Source organism: Scylla paramamosain, chromosome 4, assembly GCF_035594125.1.
Source record: "Scylla paramamosain isolate STU-SP2022 chromosome 4, ASM3559412v1, whole genome shotgun sequence".
In the NCBI taxonomy this organism is placed as follows: Eukaryota; Metazoa; Arthropoda; class Malacostraca; order Decapoda; family Portunidae; genus Scylla; species Scylla paramamosain.
Genome location: NC_087154.1, coordinates 36,472,013 through 36,477,338, shown reverse-complemented (window position 1 = coordinate 36,477,338; position 5,326 = coordinate 36,472,013). Strand labels below are relative to the sequence as shown.

The 5,326-nt window shown below is 43.2% G+C and overlaps 1 non-coding gene across 1 annotated transcript; it reads left to right on the top strand.

Annotated features, from left to right (window-relative positions):
* The first annotated feature begins 724 nt into the window (after window positions 1–724).
* On the top strand, window positions 725–797 carry Trnar-ucg (transfer RNA arginine (anticodon UCG)). The gene has a single exon. It is a non-coding gene; the product is annotated as a tRNA-Arg (tRNA).
* Window positions 798–5,326: the final 4,529 nt, after the last annotated feature.

Here is a 5,326-nt window from a genome sequence, read left to right as displayed (position 1 = left end):
TTATCTTTCGTCATGTTTGTGATTTGGTTTTCTCAGGTCCTGTTTGCTGCTTTTTGTCTTCCTTTCTCTTGTTTTATTTGCTATTTATTTTGTATTTCATCCCTTATTTTCTAGTTGTTCTATCTCGTATGGTCTGTTCTGGTGTGGTGTGGTTTGGATTGGTCAGCTTCTGCTAGTTGTTTTGATCTTCATTTCTCTCTTTTTTTTTATATTATGTAATTTGCACTTTATCGTCTAGTCGTCCTATCTCGGTTGGTCTGGTTTGGTCTCGTCTCGTCTCGCCTCGTTTCGTTTCGTCTGGTCTCGTCTCGTTTCACCTGGTCTCGTCTCGTCTCGTCTCGTTTCATCTCATTTCGTCTTCTTTCGTGCGGCCATGCGTCCATCCATCCACGGACACAATTTTATCCTTTATCGTGTAGTTGTCTCGTCCCGTCTCATGCATGCATCCACTGACACCATTCCTCACGTGCCGGCGTGGATGAGTATTTGCAGTGTGTTCCCGATGGCGGCGCTGCTTCCCAAGGCTACTCGGCGGCGTGTGTTGTGTAATGCTTCACAGTGTGCCGCGCCGCTCTCACTTCCATGTGTTCTTCTGCCACAACAACACTACTGCTGAAAAAACCACCATTGTTTCTTAGTATATAGTTAGTGATTTTATGATGCAAATTTACCTGTCAGAAGAAAACAAATGTATATCTCCATTACAAACAGGAGAGCATTGTATGGCCGTGTGGCCTAATGGATAAGGCGTCGGACTTCGGATCCGAAGATTGCAGGTTCGAATCCTGTCACGGTCGGCCATAAAGTGATCTTTTTTTTTCCTTCTGTGTTGACACTTAAAATGCCTTAAACACACGTACGCATACACTCATACACGCATAGAAACACACACACACACACACATACGTATTTTCCCTCTCTCTCTCTCTCTCTCTTCTCTCTCTCTCTCTCTCTCTCTCTCTCTCAAACACACACACACACACACACGCGCGCACTTGCACATGTACGTAAAATGTCAACTTTATACGGACATTTTTAAGACATATGGTAATTTACGTTCGGTTTTTCATACTTGTCTTGAATGTTTTCTCCAACTTTTGCGGAGGTGACGGTGGACGCGGCGCCTGAACCTATTATTATTCGAGCCTCGGGTGAGCCAACGTCAGTGTGAGAAGGCGGGGAGCAGGTTTTATTACGGCTCTTTTATCCCTCCCTTGCAACACCCGAAATAGAGACCCGGCGCTGGATACTAGACCATTTTATTTCGCTTTGAATAAAAAACAAAGTGTGCTGAATGTGTTTTGTGCAATGACGAAGGAAAGAGAGAAACCAAAAAGACATTAGCATACCCACCTACACATTATCACAAGTAGGTATAGAAACAGATACATACACGAAAAATCAGTTGTAAAAATTTTCAAAGCAACATAAGAGAGCAACGTTGTATGGTAGTAGACAGATAGATCAGATAAGGTTTATATTTTAACTATTGCTTCTCCTCAGACTTGGCTAATTGGTATAGTGGAAGATCAGGGAATAGTTTCCAAACACAGAAAGAGTGACCAAGTGATTCAGACCCTCGAGATCCAGTAGTAAATTTCGGCTCAGTAGTATTGTTAAGTGTTACTCTGACGAAGTAACAAGTGTCATATTGCCATTAGCAGTCAAAGTTATGGGATAAAATTTGTTTTCGATGCTCAAGTACTCGAAATGACGGTCACCAAACGTCTTCCTACCGCCGGCGACGTCCTTGCATCAACGTGTGAGCAGCCCCGCGTGTTGCTGAAAGCTGGGAGCACCTCGGAATGTGTCTATGCGGTGGTCTGCCAAACCATGTCTTTTAACGTGAATGATTTAATGTGAAAGGGTAGACAGGCGAGAGAAGAGGGGAAGCAAGGGAAAGCGGAAGGTCACGAGGGAAGAGGAAGGAGGAGGAGGAGGAGGAGGAGGAGGAGGAGGAGGAGGACGAGGAAGAGTGGGAAGAGGAGGGCCAGAGGAATGAGTAATGCGTTTGACGAGTGTCACGTGATTTCTGTTTTGTTTTCCAGGAGTAATTATTGTTGTTTTTGTTTTGAAGGCTGTAATCACATTACTGGTTTTAATAATAACATTGAATTCACAGTCACAAATTTTAGAGTAATTACGTATTGTCCATTACATGTGATGTTATATAATTATTTGTGATATTTATGCAAGCGTAATGACACGTTTGGATGTTTGGGCTGATGCCTTTCGAATATTTTTCCCCGAGATTTCGTTCCCCTTAAAAAAAAAAAAAAAAAAAATTCAAAACAGGCATTAAGTAAAAAGCGGTCCCGAGACGTCCCAGCATGCACCCACCTGGAAGGAAACAAATTCAGAAATATTGGTTGAGGAATGTTATTTAGTTTGCTGATAAGAAGAGCAGTGGGGCGGTAAAGGATCCTGCCAACGGACCCTCCACACAGGGCGCCGCCACCTCCCTCTCTTACTCAGTGGGGAAGCAAGTCTGACTGAAACTTGAAAGACTTGAAGGGGGGAATATAGAATTGAAAACTTAAAGATGATTTCTGTCTTTACTATATGTTTTATTTCTTCCTCATTCTCCTATCCTAATTTCCATCACACTTTCATATTTGTTTTTCCTCTTTTATCTTATTTTTCATCGTATGTTTGTGCTATTGTTACTCTTACTGTAGTCGGAGGCAGACAAGAGTATTATAATGATGGGGAGGCAGGTAAGACAGCAATGGGTGGGGAGGAAGGCGAGAGGACTGTAATGGGGAGAAGGGTAGGGCGAGAGGAGTGTAATGCGTCATGGGAACAACAACAATAACAACAAATAGAATGAAATAAAAAAAAAAGATGTGAGAAAAGTAAAAAAAAAAAAAAATAAGAAGGTTCATGGGATTGTTTTGACTCAATATCTACCTCAGTAATCCATATTTTACCTTTAATGGATGTATTCAAGAGAGAGAGTGAGAGAGAGAGAGAGAGAGAGAGAGAGAGAGAGAGAGAGAGAGAGAGAGAGAGAGAGAGAGAACGGGTGGGTGACTTGTATGTTATCAAACACGATTGGTTCTCAGTGTGTCGAGTTGTGTTTTTAATCGTTTTTTCCTTTTTTTTTTTATTTCTTATACTTATTTGACCAACATTCCCAGTCACTTATGATGTTTAGAGGTAAGTGGATAAGCAGAGAGGTAAAGAAAATTAATAAGACCGTAAGCAGTAAGTAGAACAGAAGAGATACAGTTTACAATTTACAGTTTATTGAAAGAAAGGTACATTAATAAAGCCACAAGAAAAAAAAAAAATGGATGGTGAATACAAAGAAAGAAAATAACAGGAAACAACAGAGTAATAGAAAGTAGCTGGGCTGTCTGGTCGTAAGGAGAAGTGGAGTAATTAATATATGTACTCTTAGATAGATAGATACAAATACTCGCACTATATATAGACAGATATACATAAACATAAATGGCTAGATGGATACTCATGATGTCAGAAAGAAGATAGATTCATGTAAGTGGGAAGACAGATACACTTAATATAGACAGGAAGGTAAATATTGATATAAAAGGAAGTAGACGTACACGCATAATGGGAAGTCTTAGATGATTTTTCTGCTCTTGGGTGAAATATAATAAGGAAATATGTATGTACCTCACCTATCTTAAATTACTTTACCTAATCTTACCCTACTTACTTTATCTCACCCTTCCTTCACTTTTCCTCCCTTACCTAACCTAACCTAACCTAACCTAACCTAACCTAATCTAACCCTTCCTTCCCATGCCTTTACTACACTTCCTTTCCTTCCTTCACTTTCAATCTTCCACTTACGTAACCTTGCCTTACCTAACCTTGCCACATCCTACCACATTTTACCACACTTCATTCTACTTTGCAATGGAGGTTGGCACTAATGACTCATATTCCTTAGTGAGACTCTGGCATTTCCTGAGGGAGGTGAGGCTCAGAAAAGTCTATGTCTTATTACTGAGGGTGACAGGGTGTGGTAATATTCCCAGTCCCTCAGAGGCGATATTCTGTTTATCCCGAGTACCGTCATGCGCCCGACGTCCCAGTGCTTGTAGTATTTACCGTCACTTCCACCAGCACCTCCCTTTCTCCCCTCCTTTCGCTTCCTCCCTCTCTCCCTCTCTCTCTCTCTCCGCCTCCTATTCCTCCACCGCCTCCGCCTCCTCCTCCTCCTCCACTGCCTCCCTCAGGCCAGCCTTTCCATGATATATATTTACGTGTAACCGATCTCTCTATAAAAAAAGACTTTTGTTGTCATGAAATATGTATATACGTTACAGAGCCACAAAATTGTAGAGTGATTATGCAAGGCTGACAGCAACCGGTTTAGAAAAATGCACATTTATGAAAATTATAATTTGTATATTGCTATGCGCAGCGTATGATAATGTATATTAATAGTCATTTTGTTTTATGTGAGATGGTTTGGGGTAAAGTTTCATCAGTATTTTGGCCAAAACGAAATGGAGAGCGCCATTGGATTTGGTGGCGGTGATGGTGGTGATGGTGGTGGTCATAATGGTGGTGATGGTGGTGGGCGAGCCGAGTTCTGTATGAGGTGGTGATGCGGGTGATGGGTGAAATGGATCAGGTGTTGGATGTGGTGGTGATTTTTTGGGTACAATGTTACCTGTGATGATGAGGGAAAGGTGTGGTGTGGGCGGCGCTTCAAATGTCATGAGTGTGGTGATGATTTGTGGTTATGGTGTTGGATTAAGAGGCGATAACCACTCGGGATTGGCTATAGTGGTGATGTTGCCTGGTCCCGCGTGTGTGGCGCCGGGCGGGCGTGGTGTGGTGGTGTTAGGTGGTTATTGTTGGGTGTAGTGGTGATAACTGTCCAGGGTTGGCTGTAGTGGTGATGTTTTTGTCCAGTCTTGTGTGTGGCGGCGGCGGGTGTGGTGTTGGGGGCAAGGTAGTTAGGAACACTTTGCACCGTGGATGTAGCCACCAACGGCTGTAAACGTCAGGCGAAGTGAGGTTAGATATCACTTAAGAGCACGCGATTTACACTGGGATGGCCGGGGGGCGTTTTGGCTAAGCTTTTAGAGCCTAAACTGTTATCTTCCCTTGTCGTCCCCGAGTGAAACGTTGGCAGCACCCAACAGAACTCTCCCTGAAATATCAAGTAGTAGGGGGAAGAGGGACCCCATGGCTGTGGAGGAAAACCGTCCCCCTTCCTCCCTCTACATGGACACGGACGGCCTCTCCCCTCCCTCTTCATAGCCTGGCGAGATAGGTTCCATCATTTCCATCTCCATGAGCTATGAAAGGCCTGGCGCGGTGCTCCCCCCGTGCGGATCAG